Raw genomic sequence first — 19,775 nt, 5'->3', positions numbered from 1 at the left:
ATTTTTTTGTAAAAAATAGGTGAAAATCAACATATTTATTATTGTTAAACAAAAAATAAGCATAAAACAAAAAATATCTCGACAGCGTTACCTCAAGGAATGTCTAAAGAAAATATATACAAAATTCCAGGTGGGTTGGTAAAGTAGTTTTTGAGTTATAATGTCTACAGTCTTTAAAAAAATCAGTTTTGAGAAAAACGCATTTAAAGTAGTGTCAACTTTTATTTTCAATTTCTTTTTTGTCTGTCAAATCGTAAAGTGATGTACACCGGAATATGTTCTTGAATCGAGGAGTAATTTACAAAAGAAAATGAGAACAGCTGTAAAGCGAGTCGAAGGTAGGGAGGTAGGGAGATAGTGTTGAATATCCCTACCTTCGACTCGCTTTGCAGCAGGTTCGCGCCAACACACTTGAACGTAGTGAACAACGGTCAACAGCTGTTCTCATTTTCTTTTGTAAATTACTCCGCGATTTAGCCTACGGCTCCACGGGCGAGAAATTGACGCTAGCAGTAGCAGTAAAATGAACTTAAGGTTCCGCGGAACGGAATGGGAATAGCCGAACTGAACCGACTACGCACAAGTCCTGTAGTCGGTACAGTTCGGCTATTCCTATTCCGTTCCGCGGAACCTTAAGTTCATTTTACTGCTATTGCTAGCGTCAATTTCTCGCCCGTGGAGCCGTAGCCTTAAAAAGATATTCCGGTGTGCATCATTTTACGATTTGACAGACAAAAAAGAAATTGAAAATAAAAGTTGACAATACTTTAAGCGCGTTTTCCTCAAAACTGCTTTTTTCAAAGGCTGTAGACATGGTAACACAAAAACTACTTGACCGACCCGCCTGGAATTATGTATATATTTTCTTTAGACATTACTTGAGGTAATGCTGTCGAGATATTTTTGTTTTATGCTTATTTTTTGTTTAACAATAATAAATATGTTGATTTTCACACTTTTTTTTCAAAAAAAATTCGTTGTTTTGACTTCTGAGTGATGTCAAAGGCGATAAAACTAAAATACTCAACAGCGTAATAAAACCTTTTTGAATTTTTTGTTTACCATGAGCCAATGATGAGTTCTGATGTCCACCTCAAAATTCATTATATTTTGAGGTGTCTTCAAAAATTTGCCACCGTTGGCTTTTATTTTTCAACATCTTTTCTTGAATAATCTATGAATTGTACTGAATACGCCTATTTAATTTAAAAATAAAATAATTCTACCATGCTTTCAAAAAAAATGTGCTTGAAATATTGATTGCAACCCCTACGCCCCCCCCTTACGGATAGCTATGACACGATTTTTATAGACAACCCATGCTAGAAATATTTGTCTATGTATGAAATTTAATAAAATAAATGTTTCATCCGGAAAGCAGATCGACCTATATTCGGATCTTAGACTATAAGTCTACAGTCTAAATAAACGGCCGGGGCAGCGACATGTACTCAGTGACATTGGAAGTCTTACACCCAAAAGGAATAATTTCTTGAACTTAATTTTTTGGCAACGTGGTAGATTTATATCTAGAATGAAACGATAACGTTCGCAAGAATTTTTATTTTGACAAAAATAAAAAGAATAATGTGGTTGACGACCCCGTAGCTGAATACACTCCTGTACGCGTCTAGGCATTGACAAAATGAGATGTTCGATCTCTGCTTGTGGCACCTCGTTCCAAGCAAATTGAACTTCATGGATTAACTATGCCAGAGGCTGTGGAGGATGGTGCAAAGTGAGCAGGCTCCTTCCGATCAGATCCCATACATGTTCGATAGGATTTAACTCCGGCCACGGCAAAATATTAACGCCAGCTTCTTGGAGAAAGTACATAGATCGACGAGAAATATGGGCGCGCGTTGTCTGACGTGCCGACGTCCGTCTTGATAAGGCAGTAAAGTGGTTTGTAAGATGTCAATAACATAACGCACAGTTGTCATACTGCCTCCATATGGCATAAGTGGTGATCGGCTACCATAGGCAATAGCCCCCCAAACTATTACTCCACCTGTCCTGTATCCACAGTCAAAGAAAGCACTAGTCTTGGACATAATGAACCCAGTCCAAAGGTTCGAAAGCGACGATATAGGGCTTTTCATTCACAGTCATTTGTTTCGAGCTTCTGTCATGTGTCACATAATATTAATATATCTACGTCATACGTTATTGATATAACCAATTATACAAACCAAAGACGTACGGCGTAGATATAATAATATTATGTGACACATGACAGAAGCTCGAAACAAATGACAATCGATGAAAAGCCCTATAGTGCACGCTTCTACTTCAAACCGTTGGTCAGCGATTTGACGCGTAGTAGTAAAACGGTCTCGGAGAGATCTAAAGCACGTATCTTGACGCTCTGTGGTACGCCTGGGTAGACCAGTTGGTCTTCTTCGTATTTCTCTACCTTCGTTTTTCCACACACGACATACAAGCATGCCTGTTATTTCCGTACAATTAACACGACGCACAGTGGTTCCAAATGCCGAAAACGTGGTCATGAACCTTTAAAAGCGTATAATATTGTTTATACAATTCGGAATTACTTTCACACTTAAAAATTTTTAGCATTGCTGATTACGAATCTGACATTATTTATTCTGAAAAACAAAATGGCGGATCCAACATGGCGGAAAGAAATTGAAAATATTAATAAAAATGCAAATTTTTTTGTCAAATTTAGTAGTTTAAGGTCGCTGATTACAAATCTAACATTACTTTTTTTTTTAACAAAATGGCGGATCCAATATAGTCGAAAGAAATTTGAAAATTTTATTTTAAACGCATATTTGTTTAAAATTTTATATTACATAGCACTTTTGAAATTGCTGATTACCAATACATTTTCTTTACGAAGTACAATATTCAGAAACTATTACTTATGTAAAACCGCCCATACATACTCAACAATCGCCAGAATGATGTAATCATTTATTTCCCACTTTTGCATTCAAACAACTGCCAGCAATGCATAGGCAGTTATAGGCAGCTAAACCAAAGTGATTCTGTATCTTCTTACTATCTATTTATAGTAATCTATTATATATAACATTAGTCGCAGAATTATGCAGAATTTTGTATTTTTTTAATGTATCTTTACAAAATTTTGATTATTTCAAGTATATTTTCACTATTTATGCATTAACAAATTTAAGGCATTTATTGTTACTAGATCTTAAGTTAATTTACATCTTACATTAATACATACTTAAAAAAAAGAATCTGCTTTACAGCGATAAAATTGATAAACTACAAAACGTTTTACAGCGTTTTCAATATACGCGTTATTTTTCACTTTCTCTGTTGGCTAAAATAACCTCTGACATGGCTCACTTGTTCCTGAGCTAGGAACCAGAATACATCCAGTCGAGTCCTTTTACCTGCGTATTACGACTCTACGATAGTATGAGAAAACAACTGTAAACATGAAAATCCCTAGATAGGGACTTTTTTTTCACCTCATGACCACGTTTTCAGCATTTGGAACCAATGTGCGACGGCCAATTTCGCGATACGACAATCGCACATCTCTATAGGCAAAAATTCTACCCCTGTCAAAATCGCCAACACGGTGGTAATTTTGGTGTCTTCGAACTCGATGCATTTTCTTACACTGAATACAATTAGACTGGGGAATAATCATGAAAAATTTCTTACTAGCCGGTCTTCATAAATCGGTCAATTCACAAGAAATTTTAAAGACAAAACTTTATTTTTACAAAAAGTATAAAAGATAAAACATTGATTGTGTTATCATAGCATGCTTTAAATATATCTAGTCATTGTGTTGTTAAAAAGGTTCAAGAAATTATTACTTCTGGGTGTAACACTTCTAATGCCACTGAGTATATTTACTATAGTTTGTCACCGATTTGCTAAAATAATTTACTGATCTTCAAGATCATGGCCACCTTTGATGGAAATCATTGGCGATCAAAATACCTCATCGTTATGTAAGAGGTGAAGTGGTTTGCAGTTACGTTGTATGATGAGTGTATATGTATATACATGTGTGATGAGATGTTGTATAACATGGCCGATGGTATGATAGAGCAACGATAGTGTTTGATTGACTGATTAAGCCGACTATTGAACGAATAATATTTCAGTTGTTATTTGTTTTTGATGATTCAATTCCATGATAGTGATTCTCTAGCTCCATTCCAAAACAACACTTCTTTTTATCAAATTAACCAGAGTGCTGTGTTCAATGCTGTGTTCATTCGGTCTGTGTCACTCGCCTTGACAAGTACCCCTTCAGTTTTTCGAGCAAAGAAGCCATGCTGGTTTTGAGCACTAATAGTAAAATCCATTAACATCGACATTGTGTCGCATTACAAAAGTATATTTTAATAAATAACTATGTAATTTTGAAGACTATATAACAACTAGTTGGCTTGTTTCAATTATTACGCAGAGTGTCTTTGAAGATGATCTGACTAGATCGAAAACGTCTGATGTTTTTCTATAATCCATTTGGATTATATAATCCATTATACAAACCGAAGTTTTTTTACTTCTACAGTCGGAAAAATGAAAGAATACCCATGAACGATCACATCAATCACTTATTTTGTATTTGCTGTCTTTTTCTATAACAAACGTTTGTTTATTTATAGAAAAACACAGCAAATACAAAATAAGTGATTGATGTGATCGTTCATGGGTATTCTTTCATTTTTCCGACTATAAGTTTTTTAACTATGCTATACAGCCAATCACTGGTACTTTCCCTGTAATATTTGTATTAATGAGATTCTTAGACATATTGTAATACTATTGTATAATAGTATACATTATGTATTTGGCTACTTATTCCTTCTACGTCGAGGAAGGTGAACAACTAATTTGGCAGGTACTGTACAATTGAATATATTCGCCACTTACTCAATGTTGAACCAGGTTAAAGTTAACGTTGAGTTCAATGCAAACTATCCGGTAAAACTGAGAGTAAGTTGGCCTAAAACTTGCAATATAGATTAGCAATATAATTAATATTTGGATAGGATATGTGCTAATGCAGTGGTGCAGTGTTTTGTGTTACTTTGATTTTGATGTTTCGTGTATTTGACTCTGGTAGAGTTTTTTTGTCGATTCGCTCCCCTATAAAGGAAGGAAGGGATTTTATAATAATTGAATGTAAACATACATATCTCAGATAACTTTTAAATCTAGAAGTACAGACGTTATAAGAATAATACTTTTTCTCTGCTTCTTTAAACATGTCTTTTTAATGACAATTAACTATTATGAATATGATACACTGTGTAGAAGTATTTTTATCAAAGATGGATAATAATCAAAAAAATATTAGTATGTTTCCAATAGACGAAAATTTTCATCAGGGATCATCGCGACGATAATCTATCTTGCTGATATCTGTCTCATGTACCGGGTGTCCCAATAAGAATGGCTCTCGGCCATATCTCAGGAACCGTTTATAGTAGAGCTTTGAAATAAAAAATTTTATAACAAAAGTTGCCTCAGGAAAAGCCTGGAAATTATTTTCATAATTGTGGGACCACCGCTAGATGGCGTAATTGAATATCAAAAATTAAAAAATCTAAATTTTACAAAATTTTCCTAATGAAGGGGCACTGGAAATCCGATCGTCGTATTCTTCATAAAATTCTACGCATATTTGATTTGAAAAGTTTAGGTCTACCTTTGGAAATAAGAGGTGGGGGTGAGTGGGAACCTTGTTATGAAAAACTAACTGTGAGTCCGGTTCTGCTTAATCAAATTTTGCAAACTTGGTCTTGCTGAAGACAGATCTTTTTCGTCAATGTAAAAGTTATGATTTCCAACCTAAAAGTAGTGTGCTATGGAGACAACAAAGAAACATTTTCCAGCTGTCAACGTATATTAGGTCTTTTCAACACTTCTCATTTGTTTCGAGCCTCGTTCATATCTCGTATATTAATATTATACACGGATTATACCGCATATGACAGAGGCTCGAAACAAATGAGAAGCGTTGAAAAGCCCTATTACAAAGAAATAAAAACAACTATTTAATGATGACATAAACGTTCAAATTTTTGCCCATCATTTTCGTTGGAAACATTTACTCTTTCAAGAGTAGATTGAACAGCAGTCTCAATTTCTGCTGTCGATATGCTTTGAATGGCGTTTAGTATTCTCTGGATAATGTATTCTAGAGTGGTGTATGATGGGCAACAATTTGAATATTTAGGTCGTCACTAAGTAGTTCTTTTTGTTCCGTGTTATATTTAATTTTAATAGTATTGTTTCTCTTTATATTGTTGTTTTAATTAATTATATTTTTATACGTTGAGATCTGGAAAATGTTATTTTGTTTTTTTCCACAGCACACTACTTTTCATTAACTTATTTTACCGGTGATAGTAACAGTTATGTATAAAATTTACACGTTTCTCGAGATATCTTGAGATAGAAAAAAGGTATCGACATGCGATTTTCGCTATTCTATTGCTAATTTAATCTAATTTTATAAAGTATGATTAAAAATGCATACTTGTATTTAATATTTTCCAAAGAAAACTAGATTTCTGAAAAAAATTAAATAACGCCTCCCAGCTGGCTTATTACTTATTAGAATGGTTTAAAATTATCACGCTTACATTGAAGAAAAAGATCTGTCTTCAACAAGACCCAGTTTTCAAAATTTGATTTAGCAGAACCGGACTTACAGCCATTTTTTCATAACAAGGTTCCCACTCACCCCTACCTCTTATTTACAAAGGTAGAGTTAAACTTGTTAAATCAAATATGCGCAGAATTTGATGAAGAATACAATAATCGGATTTCCAGTGCCCCTTCATTAGGAAAATTTTGTAAAATTTAGATTTTTTTATTTTTGATATTCAATTACGCCCTCTAGCGGTGGACCCACAATTATGAAAATAATTTCCAGGCTTTTCCTGAGGCAACTTTTGTTATAAAATTTTTTATTTCAAAGCTCTACTATAAACGGTTCCTGAGATATGGCCGAGAGCCATTCGTATTGGGACACCCGGTACACTGTCCGAATTTTTTAAGATCTATATGTCTAGTTCCCTTTCATTCAAAACTATAGTGGTAAGGTAGTAAAAAAAATTACCGATTTTATAGAAATTGTTTGACTGTTTGTACCGAAAAACTTAAATAGTTTGTACACTAGTCCAGCATGTTAATGCAGTGATTCTTTTTTCTGTCGTTTCCAATGGTAGACCAATTATGAGCCTTACAAACACTTAAAAAATTTTTAATCTGGTCCATTATATCGCCCAATATCATCCGGGTTATGGGATTTTGGAGACCCACCCTTCGGTATGTCTACAGATCCAGCTATTCCGAGTCTCCTATTATCCCCTTAGATTCAGGAGGAGCTCATACTACAGTCCATATTGCTCCCCGGGGCGTATAGTCTTATGGCCTCGCCTAGTCTCCTTTACCTAGTCCGGCTATATGAACACCGAACCAAGGTCTCCCACCTCTGGTAAGCCAGTGCTGGGCGCTGACAGAATACTTGAAATTTCCTACTCGTTTGTAGAGTAGATGTAGGTTCCATCTAAATCTAAAGTGGCCAGTAAACGTTCTGGCTGACGAGTTTAATAGGAGTTGAGTTGTGGGACTCTTGAAACACCCCGCTACATCCAGTCTAGTCTGTCCCATAACTCCACCACTACCCCATGATTTCTGGAATATCCACTAGATAAGCTACTTTTTACTACACCACTCTGCCTATCGAGACCTTCAAAACCCATCTTGGAGCTCTGAGTGTTTCCTTTTGAGGTATCTGACTGTCAAAGCAGATAAAGATGATCCTGGAAAGACAAGATCGTGAAAATCTCTACATAAAGGACTGAATTATGGGATCCGGAACCTGGCTCGACTACTCCGACACACAAGTTGATGGCCAGTACAATGAAAAATATTATCCATCCAAATGTCACCGTGGATAGTCCGATTAGTGGCGCTCATTTACTTATCATTATCATTATTCGCAAGAGGAATTGATCCTGTAGATGCCCATCCTGGCTTCGTTTTTCTACAATAAGGTGTTGAGGTGGTAGACCCAACAAACCATAGGGGCAGTTCTTACGGCTTCTAAAATACCAATGTACACCAGCCACTGGAAATGAACCAACTGACCTAGTCTCACCAATAGACAAATCCAATGTATGATTTAATTTCAGCTGCAGACCAAATTTATCCCCCCTTCCCCCAAATCCCTCCTGCACACCCGTGTCAAAGATCTAGTGATTCTAGTAAAGCTTCATGATTTGTTTTGATCAATAGCAGTATCAAATTTAGCAAAGTTCTTATTTTTTAATGCCTTGTTTAGATTTTCTGATTTTCAATATCTATATTTTGATTGCGTCACTCATTTGCTTCTTCTAGAAATTCTTTGGGTACCCTTACTTCGGTGAATATATTTTGATTTTTTGAGGTTTTTATTTTGACATTTTATTCATCTTGATGGTGGAATATTTAATTTAATTACGAATAATAACGTTTGGCCTAATTAAGTATAGGAAAAACAGTTTTATTTCTAGAATTTGAGTTTAATATTTGAATACTTCTGAAACGATTTAAACGTAATTCGATTGAGATATGTACGGACAATATAAAAAATAAAAGCATCAGAAAATGCTGTGAACCAACCGGCATTCACATATCCTTCCTTCTCTTTTGACAGATCAACTCTTGGGGGAGAGAAGGCGACCTTGAAACTCTACCAACTACGGTGTTACCTCAACAACCACCGATCAAACAACCCAACGAACCGCAGAAACTGGATAATTTATCTACCACGATTATTATTGACGATATTTCTGCGAGGACGGTGGCTAATATATGGAATAGATCTAATCTGGAAATACAATCCACGGAAGTCAATTTTGGTAACATAGAATACACGAACATGACAATTCCTTCCCCTAAGCTAATGATTCCATCCCCTAGTGCAGCTCCCGATGCTAACAAACCATCACAGACATCCCAAGAGTGTTCCGTTATACAAAGCTCTTCGAATACCCAAACTGTACAACCTAGATCCAACGTGGGGCGAAAGTACAGCAAATTTAGACCAAACTGGATGGATATCTACATGTGGTTGCAGTACGATGAAAATCAAAATATTATGTACTGCAAATATTGTCGAAAGTGGAGTCATGAGGTACCGGACATTCGTACCTCTTTTGCCGTTGGAAATTCAAATTTTAGGTTAGAAATCGTCAACCATCATGATAAATGCAAGGCACACAAGTTATGTATGGCTAAAGAATTTGCCAATGTTGGTGGTAATAGTGCAATAGACAGAGCTTTGGGAATTGTTACGCCACAAAACAGCTCCCAAAATTAACTAAAAAATTTATTAACTAAGTTGTGAGTAATTTGGGTCCAAGCAATCTTATTTTGACAGTTATATCAAAGATAATACCTTAAAAAGTAGTCAGTTTTTAGTATTATTTAAAATATAATGGCAAATAATGTAAGGAAACATTTATAAGCAGTAATGATAGTTTTCTTGTTACTTCTTTTTCAGTTCAAAAAATCTTTCAGTCACAAAATACTTCTATAGATATGTTTTTTGTTTCTTTTTTATTAACGTTAACCAGCTGTTTTTCTTCATTCTTTCCCATGCGTCGGTATTTCCTCGCCCATTTCTATGGGAATCTTTTGAGACAAATCTTAAATAGGGTGGGTGATAAACGACATCCTTGTCTCAAACTTTTAGTTGTTTTAAACGATAATTTATGTTCCTGTTTTAATTCTTGCAGAGTTTTCCTCATAATATTTTTCGAGTATCCTTAATGAGAACTGGATTTACTTTCTTTGTTGATTCTTTCCACAATAATTGTGAAATTATGTCTATTAAGGCTATATCCTCTATCCAACTCTTTGTATTGTATTTTTGTTTGTCCGTCTCCCTTTTTCAACACTTTTTGATAGTTTTTATTTTTTTCTTGATCTTACCAATATGTTTTGTTTGTTCTTGGATCTTATTTCAGATTTAGGAGATTTCTAGGCTTGTAGTGATCCGAGCCACACTCTGCTTCTCTGTTTACCTTTACATCTTTCACTCTGAGTTTAGTATGTTGTCTCCAGATTTAGCCATACGGCTCACATTCCCTCAAAGGGAAAATTGACTCATCCCAGATACCTACGGTATCAAAAGTATTGAGCTCTGGTGGGACTCTTTCCGTGTTATCGAGCCCTAGGTGACTTGGTATGCAAGTGTATCTCCCAAAAATTTTCGTACACATCTGTCCGTTGCGAGTAGTACAGCTTTCTGCATGGTCTTGTAAAGAGGTTCATTTAGACCCAGCCTTTTTATGCTTTCGAGGAGGTTCTTCGGAGTGACTCCACTAGTAGACATAATAATAGGTATCGTCTGGGTAATTTGCATTCTCCATTGTCTTCGTATTTGAATTTCCAGATCTCTGTACTTGGGGATCTTTTCAGTCAATTTACTACGTAGATTATTGTTGTTAGGTATCGCCACATCAATTAGTGTTGTTTGTCTTGTTAATTTATTTACTAGTACGAGATCTGGTCTGTTATGTGCCACTGTTTGTTCTGTGAGCACAGTGCGGTCCCATTATAGCTTGTAGTTGCTATCCTCAAGCATACTCTCAGGGACGTATGATAATAGGGGAGATGGTCCGTTTGGAGAAGTCCCAGCTTGATAGCTATCTCTTGATGAAGGATTTTTCCCACTGCGTCATGCCGTTCCTTGTATTCAGTTGCAGCAAATGCCTGGCAGCCCCCTGTAAGATGTTGGATGGTTTCTTGGGCTTGACATCCATATCGGCATCTGTCGTTTTGAACCTGAGGGTCTTTGACGATATATTTCAGGTAATTTCTGGTTGGTATAACCTGATCCTGAATGGCCAGTAATGAACCTTCTGTTTCAGGGAACAACTTGCCTGATGTCAACCAATAGTTCGACGCTGTATTGTCGGTATGTTGTCTTATTATTATGTAGTCTATTATCGGTATTAGACCACTCGTGTGTTGGTACTAGGTGAATTTGTGTATTATGTCTTTATGTGCAAAGGAACCATTTAATATCTTTACGCTGTACTGTTGGCCGTTAAGCCTTCCACCATTGTTCTTCACTGTTTCTTCGCCATACATACCGACCAGTTTACTATAATCATGTTTCCCTACTCTGGCGTTAAAGTCTCTTTCAAATTACTTTTTCGGGATATTTTACTTATCATCATACATATAGTTTTCTAAAGTTTTGCATCACCTAAAATTATGCTCATTTTCATATTTGATTTTTTCACGACCAGATTAACGATTCCTCAAATTTTTTTTTTATTATTTTAGATTTTTCTTTAGTATTTACAGTTAAACTTCTTTTTTGTACTTATACCGGGTGGAGAACGAAATGTTTTTCGTATGTTAAGTTTGAGAGAGACCCTGTAGGGAGGACAAGGTACAAGTGTGAGTATGCACCAAAATCGTATTGTAGTCTGATGTTTTGTAAACATTTTGTTTTTTGAATGTGCCTGATATCTTTAGAAGCAAAGCAAATAAAAGATTTTATTCTTTAACATGTGTCTTAACTGAAACAAAATTTTGAGACACCCTGTAGGGAGGAAAAGGTACAAATGTCAGTATACATCGAAATGATGTTGCTGTCTCATATTTTGTGAACATTTTATTTTTTTAGTTGCTCTGATATTTTTAATAACAAAGAAACTAGACGGTTTTACTCTTTAAGATGTGTTTTAACTGACTACGTGCGATACATTAGAACAGCGGTTCTCAATCTGTGGTACATGTACCACTGGTGGTACATTTCATTTTTTGAGGTGATACACAAAACGCAAAAACAGCCAAAATCAGCACCACTATTATAGTTAATTAGATCACCTAGTTAGAGTATTTCAGTTAGGTGGTACCAAAAATAATAAAAAGTATTTGGTGGTACATGACACAAAAAGATTGAGAACCGCTGCATTAGAAGACCATGTCTTATTATACATTAAGATGAAATTATTTCCTATACAGGGTGTTTGGTAAAGAATGGGCCATAGCTTAACCTTAGATTCCTGAGGTTAAAATATGTCGATTTAAGCTAACTTACCTTAGTACAAAAGTTGAATATATCCTGACAGGCATGTGACAACAACACGAAATTTGGTAAGTGGTGCTGGTATTGTAGAATCTACTAAATTATGTTAAACAAACGTTTCTGGCTACTGCCAGAGGCGTACGACGGGGGAACGTGAATGGTTGACCCTTCCCAAATTCTACGCCACTGGCGGAATTGCTATTTTAGTGCAATTTTTTGATTCTCCAATACTTTCTATGTAAAAAACACTCTTCATTCGTAACGATAAAGCCATTAGTTTTTTTAGATATTTGAAGCTAAAAATGAAGGAGCATAATAGATTAATCAAAATAAGTGTGTCTTTTCATTTTTAACTTCAAATATCTCGAAAACTAATGACTTCATCGTTACGAATGAAGAGTATATTATTTGCATAGAAAGTATTGGAGAATCCAAAAATTATGCTAAAATATCAGTTTCATCAGTGGCGTAGAATTTGGGAAGGGTCAACCATTCACGTTCCCCTGTCGTACGCCTCTGGTATTAACCACAAACTATTATTTAACATAATTTAGTAGGGTGTACAGTACCTACACTTTCTGCCAAGTACCATAAGGATATGTCAAATAGTTTTATAGTACCGGGCATACATAGTTCTTAAAGTTTTAAATAAAGAATAAATTATTTAAAAAAAAAGAATACTTTAAAATAATTTGACATTTCCGTGTGATACTTGGCAGAAAGTGTAGGCACTGTACACCCTACTAAATTATGTTAAATAATCGTTTCTGGCTACTACCAGAGGCGTACGACAGGGGAAAGTGAATGGTTGACCCTTCCCAAATTCTACGCCACTGATGAAACTGTTATTTTAGCATAATTGTTATATTCTTTAATACCTTCTATGCAAATAATATACTCTTCATTCGTAACGATAAAGTCATTAGTTTTCGAGATATTTGAAGCTAAAAATGAAAAGGCACACTTATTTTGATTAATCTATTATGCTCCTTCATTTTTAGCTTCAAATATCTCGAAAAGTAATGGCTTTATCGTTACGAATGAAGAGTATGTTTTTTACATAGAAAGTATTGGAGAATAAAAAAATTGCACTAAAATAGCAATTCCGCCAGTGGCGTAGAATTTGGGAAGGGTCAACCATTCACGTTCCCCCGTCGTACGCCTCTGGTAGTAGCCAGAAACGTTTGTTTAACATAATTTAGTAGATTGTACAATACCAGCACCACTTACCAAAATTCGTGTTGTTGTCCCATGCCTGCCAGGAAATATTCTAAAATAAATAAAATTAAAGTTAACTTTGACCATTCAACGCATTTCGATTATTATCAAGTTTTGTACTAAGATAAGTTAGCTTAAATCGACCCATTTTAAGCTCAGGAATCTAACGTTAAGCTCTGGCCCATTCTTTACCAAACACTCTGTATATACTGCGAGAAGAACAAAGCGTTCAAAGGAAAAAAACTGTCCAATGTACCTCTTGCTATTTAAAGAGCCTCCACGTAGACACCAAATCCTTACTTAATCTTAAGGAAATTCCATCCAAAAACATCACAGAGTCTCTATTAAACAATCTCGTCTGTCTTATGTTGCGCTGTGCATACTTCTCACTTGGTTGACAAATAACTCTTAGGGTTTTGATCAGAATTGTTAACGTTATGTGTCTTTCTGTTTTTAAAGGTTTGTTAACTGTTATTTTATATTGTTAATTTAGTTTTGGTAAAGTTAAAACACGTCATGTTAAAGAATAAAAGCATGATTGTCTTTGTGTTTAAATATATCAGGGACATTCAAAAAAACAAAATGTTCACAAAACATAAGACTACAATACGATTTCGATGTCTTGTACCTTGTCCTCCCTACAGGGTGTCTCAAATTTAATATCAGAAAAACATATCTTTTCGTCCACCCGGTATAAGTAAGTTCAAAAAAGAAGTTTGGGTAAACCTTCGCCCTCTTAGTAAATACCAAAAAGAAATCTAAAATAATAAAAAAAAAATTAGCGGACTCCGTTAATATGTTCACGGAAAAATCAACTATGCAAATGAGCATAATTTTAGGTGATGCATAACTTTTGAAACTATGTATTATTGTATGTATTTCAAATTATGTGTTTCATAAAGTTGTAAGTTTATTAAATTTCAACTTGAACTGATTCTGCTAACTATCAAAAATGTGTCCTAAATGTTTTAGTATTGTAAGAACCTACATGAACATGTGAAATTACTTAGCTAGTCAGTTTTGTTAATTTTTGTTAAAATTTAGGACAGAATCAAAATATTGAAGAAAATATCAGTGTTATTTTAGCTTTATTATGATATATTAAGGTAGTATTTAAATGTTTACAAAAAACAAAAAACATTGCTATCATTACTAATTTATAGATAAGTCTGGTATTCCGATTTGTTTCGTATTTGTAGATTATTTTAGATTTATTTTTAGTAGGAAACTTAACTTTTAATGAATTAATGTTGATAATGTGTTGGTGTGATGAAATATTAATCATGGGGCAATTTAGTATCTTTAGCTCTTTTCTCGTGTAAATTACTCTCTCTTTCTCTCTGTCTCTCTTTTTTATTCTTATTTTTCATGAGAAATTATTGTAACCTAGTAATAATTAATCTTTGGGTATTCTTCTTTTTCTGGCGTTTATCCAGAATGACTATATTTCCAATAGACTACAGACTACAGTATATTCTCATAGATTGCATAGTCAGCAATATCATCGGTATCTTCTCCGGTTCATGATTTTACAATGTATTAAGTGGTATGCAACATTGATAGAGAAGGCAAATGAATACCAACTACCCGTATTTCTTGCCTTCGTAGACTATTAAAAAGCGTTTGATAGTATCGAGATGTGGGACATAGAACAAGCTATTAATAATTGTAGAATAGATTCGAGATGTAGACAACTAATACATAATATATCGTCGCCTTAGTACTATAACTTGATAACTCCAAAATTGACGTTTTTGAGATAACTAATTCACAAGATGTATTTTATTTGCCTCCATATTGTGTAAAAACTTGGTAACTCGCTCCAAACGGGTTGAGTATTTATTTATGATTGACAAAAGTTGATAAAACTCAAATGCCCCTAATATTCAGTGCTAAAACTTGACAAGATAAGTTATCACGCTATATATAACTAGCTAACTCTAGTTATCTAGTTGTAGCACGTGTTATTCTGAAACCGTTGAGCTTACCACGTAATTGCTATCTGTTTATTCGGTTCATGTTAATGCAAAAATTCGAGAATTGTTAGCAGATCTGGCAACCCCCATGGCAGAGGGCCATTTTTCACCAAAATAATGCTTAAAATATTAGTTTTGTTAAAAAGTTCACTTAGGTGCAACTTGGCACGACATGCGACATTACCAAATATTAACATTACGGTAGTGCTAAGTTGGTAACTTTAACTTTTCATGTTATTTTCCACATTGGAAAACAAATTTGCACCGTATTCCTAAATAGATCAGTAGCCAAAAAGTTAAGGAACTGTATTTTAGAGCTGCAGTGTGAATTCCGTATTTACCAACATCATGGTAGCAGCACAAATATCGTTAAAATCTTTAAACCCGTTTATCTTAAAACTGCTAATTTCGAGTTATCAAGTTATAGTATTAAGGCGACGATATATGAAAATGCAACTATGATAGTACAACTAGACGAAAATTCAAATCCCATCCCCATTAAGAAAGGAGTGAGACAAGGAGACGTAATATGGCCAAAGCTTTTCAACCTAGCCCTAGAAGACGTCTTCAAATCTACTAATTGGTCAACCTATGGCATTAACGTTAATGGCAACAAGCTATACCGCTTCAGATTCGCTAACGACATTGAGATTATAGCGAGCTTATTCGAGGAACTGCACATTATGATGGAGGAACTCCAGGCAGCTCCCAATGCGTCGGTCTAAAAATGAATACGAGAAAAACAAAAATAATGACAAACACAAATGACCCCAGACGTATTATAAATGGCAGTGAGATAGAAAAAGTCCAGGAATATATCTACCTAGGCCAAATCCTGAAACTTGACAAAGAAAACCAAAGTGCGGAAATTACTAGGAGAGCAAGACTAGCATGGGCAGGATTTGGAAAACTTAGTTGGATACTTAAGAACCGCAAAATACCCCAATATCTGAGGAGCAAAGTGTTCAACCAAGAGCAATGTTAGGTATACGACTGTCAGATAAAATGACGAACGACTGGGTAGATCAAAAACAAAAGTCGAGGACATAACAACAGAAGTTGCTCAACTTAAGTGGATCTTCGCATGCCACACTGCTGGACAAAAAGACCAACGTTGGAATGCAACAATACAACACTGGAGACCTTAGGAAAATAAACGACCGAGAGGAAGACCACAGATGAGGTGGGTTAGAAGGCTAAGAAGAAGAAGAAGTGGTATTCAATTTAATTGCCATTACTTTTTCTATGGTCTCCAGCACCTATTACCTACTTTCTAACCCAGTATATCTTCAAAACACGCCTGTATACCGACATATCAAAAGATTCTAGCTTCTGTGTTGTTTCTTTTTATGAAGGTGCAATATTTTCCAAAATGTAGAACTGCGAATAAATAACACTGCACTATTCTAATTCTCAGGATAAGTGATAATGCTGTTGAAATTAACAGTTTCCTTGTTGTTACAAATACATATTTTATCTCGTTTTTTTGTATCAGACAGAATTTCTTATTTGTATTGATGATTCTGGTTCATTAGGGTGCAAAGATATTTATAATGCGGCATCTTCCAGTTGCCACAGCAAAAATAACCACAATGTGGAAGGACTGTCAAATTTCAAGAGTGTTAAAGATGAGGTTAATCAACTGCTTAATATTCCCAATACTGACCTACGGATGTGAATCTTGGACCCTGAGAAAATCGGAAAGAAGAAAGATAGACGCCACTGAAATGTTCTGTTGAGTCCAATGCTACGAATTCCTTGGACCGACCATAGGACAAATAATTCAATTTTCTCTCCAGGACTCTCAAGTAAAGTCCATCTCCAACAATTAAAATACTTCTACTTGTTATGAGAGCAAACACAGAAAACATGGAAAGACTCATTATACAAGGAAAGGTGGAAGGCCGAAAATCACGAGGAAGATCCCCAACAAGATGGATCAATCAAATTACAGGAATATGCAAAGGACCTATGCATGAGTTAAAAGAAATGACCAGAGGCAGAGATCTTTGGAGACGGGCAATACACGACATCACGTCGACCATTACACTCCCTCCGGGGGGTCAGGATTGAAGAGAGATCTGTTCAATCGTATTCAGAATTATCCGACGTAGTACAAAAAGTTTATACACTGCATAGCCTACGACACCCAAAGAAGATTTGTGTCCCTTGACTAGCGCTTGTCCAGTAAGGAAGCCTGTTGTGAATCTGAACAGATTCCTGCTTGTTTTTCATAGTACTTCAGCTCTTTTCGCACATGTCCGTCCAATATACATTTGCCATGTGCTTGATCGGATATATTTTCCCAGGAAGTTATATTGCCTGTCGTGCATTTCGTATTTCAGTCCTGTCTCGAATGTTTCTCAGGCAAGAAGTTTGGTTTCTGTCTACACCTCCTCGATATTCTATTTTTCATAATTTCTTGTTTGTATGCAGATTCTAGAGATCAGTAGGGTGCAAAGATGTTTAATGCAGCACATGGTCAATCGTATTCCATTATCAGAATTATCTGACGTTGGCAATCACCATGCCAGAGGCTTGGCTATCTTCTGCTATATGAAAAAGTTGTCCTGCATTTCGTATTTCGGCCCCATCTCGAATGTTTCTCAGCCAAGAAGCTTGCATTCTGTCTAAACATTTTCGTCCTTCTATTTTTCAATTGAGGATCAGCTCTGATCATCTCTCAATATATGCCTTAAGTAAGATATTTTCCCTCATAAGTCTTTAGGAATTTTATATTGGAGTTAACTCCTCTCAATGCTAAGGTGTTAGTTATTTCTTATGTCAAATTATTATTTAACATTCGCTATCTGTCTATACGTCTAATGCTTCAATTCGGTCCATTACTGGCCAAAAATAGTACTTAATGTGTGCTATTAGAAAAAAATGTTTTCATTTTTAAAAAAGTATTTGTAATCATTGGATCTAATTTGTCCGTTATGATAATACCCAAATAGGTGTTAATCCTTTGTACTTCTCGATGTGCCTATCCGTGTTGGCACATGTTGGCATTGATCACAGCAATCTTTGTCTTGTCTGCAGCAGCGCGGAACAGCTGAACAGATGTTGTGTTGGACGATGTTCCAAGGTACTCGCTTTCCAAATATTTTTCCTTACAGGATGGCTTGTAGGAGGGCATATATTTTTTTGTGAGAGTGGGAATCTTCTAAAGACCGTACCAGGTGAATCGTCCCTGGCGTGTGTTGGATTCAGACTAAACGGAGTACATCCGAACGCAGTTCCCCCTCTGGGGGTCTTGCCTCCGGATGCATCCGTGTTACAATGCCTACCAACTAAACCCACCCTCGGCTTACGCGCGTGGCACGTCTTTCCAGACCGTTCTCTCGCGCGCGCATCCTCCCTTTTTCTACTCTTTCCTTTTTCTCTCTGTTGCTTATATTGCTTTTGTTTACCCCTGTTGTCTCGCTCTTTCTATAACCTCTTTTCTTTTAATGCTTTTTGTCACAGCCTCTATCACTTCTTTAAACTGCCTTTCCCCCCTTGTCACTATGGCCATCAAATTGTTTGCTCCTAAGATGCCTACTTTTGCATATAGCTCCGCTCTTTCGTCATTAAACTTTCTGCATTCAAACACGCAGTGTTCTGCTGTGTCGCTTATTCCACAATTTACGCAACGATCATCTATTGCCTTGCCTATCCTCTCAAGGTATGCTCTAAACGATCCGTGTCCTGTAAGGAATTGCGTGAAGAAGTAGTTCGTACTTTTATATTTGCACTTCACCCACTCCTCCACGTCAGGGATTTTTTCCATGCAGGGGTCCATGCAGGGATCCTGTTTTTGTCCATGCAGCCCTCCGCTCGCTTTCCCACTCTTCTTGCCACCTTGTTATGGTTTCTCTCCTTTCTTCTGTCTTCTCCTCGTTAGTCTTGCCGTATGTTTTGGCTCTCTCTTTTACCTGCAGGTGTATTGGTGGTACCCCAGCTATAACTTGTAGGGCCACCGTCGAGGTCGTTCTGTAGGCGCACACGACCCTTAATAGGGCTTTTCTTTGGGCTTTTTTTTGTTTATTACTTGATGCCACACCGGTGCCGCATATAGGATTGTGGAGTGTATGTACCACTTCCATTAGGATCCTTCTTTTCCCCGTACCTGGGCATATCTGGATTCATTTCTCATAATGTTTCCAAAGTATTGCAAACTTTCGAGATATTATGGTCGTCAGTACCTCTCACTTCTTCTTCATTTTTCTGAGGTCCTCCTCATGTGTAACTCGGTCAGTCCACGGTGTTTTAAGTATTCTCTGATATAGCCACATGTGAGGATTTATCGTGGTATGACGCCTTTTTATGGTACTGTCGTCTGATACAATATTTTCGATATTAATCTTATCCGTTTGACCCCCAGTAGAGGTTAGAGGTTACTTGTATAGCATTATAATCGATGTTATGTACTGTAAAGTGTAATATTTTTTTGTATTTGAGGTTTTTGAAAGCTTTGCTATAGTCTGTGATTTTTGAAACCAGCGTGGTCTCTTGATGGATATATACCAAAT

The 19,775-nt window shown here is 35.9% G+C and overlaps 1 protein-coding gene across 2 annotated transcripts in view; it reads left to right on the top strand.

Moving 5' to 3' along the window:
- LOC114331254 (sex determination protein fruitless) overlaps nt 1-19,775 on the top strand; it is a 261,981-nt gene that overhangs the window by 61,425 nt on the left and 180,781 nt on the right. The gene's annotated exons all lie outside the window — the stretch shown is intronic.

This window comes from Diabrotica virgifera, chromosome 8, assembly GCF_917563875.1.
Source record: "Diabrotica virgifera virgifera chromosome 8, PGI_DIABVI_V3a".
NCBI classification, from domain to species: domain Eukaryota; kingdom Metazoa; phylum Arthropoda; class Insecta; order Coleoptera; family Chrysomelidae; genus Diabrotica; species Diabrotica virgifera.
The sequence above is the reverse complement of the archived record's forward strand: the minus strand, read 5'-3'. Positions and strand labels throughout refer to the sequence as shown.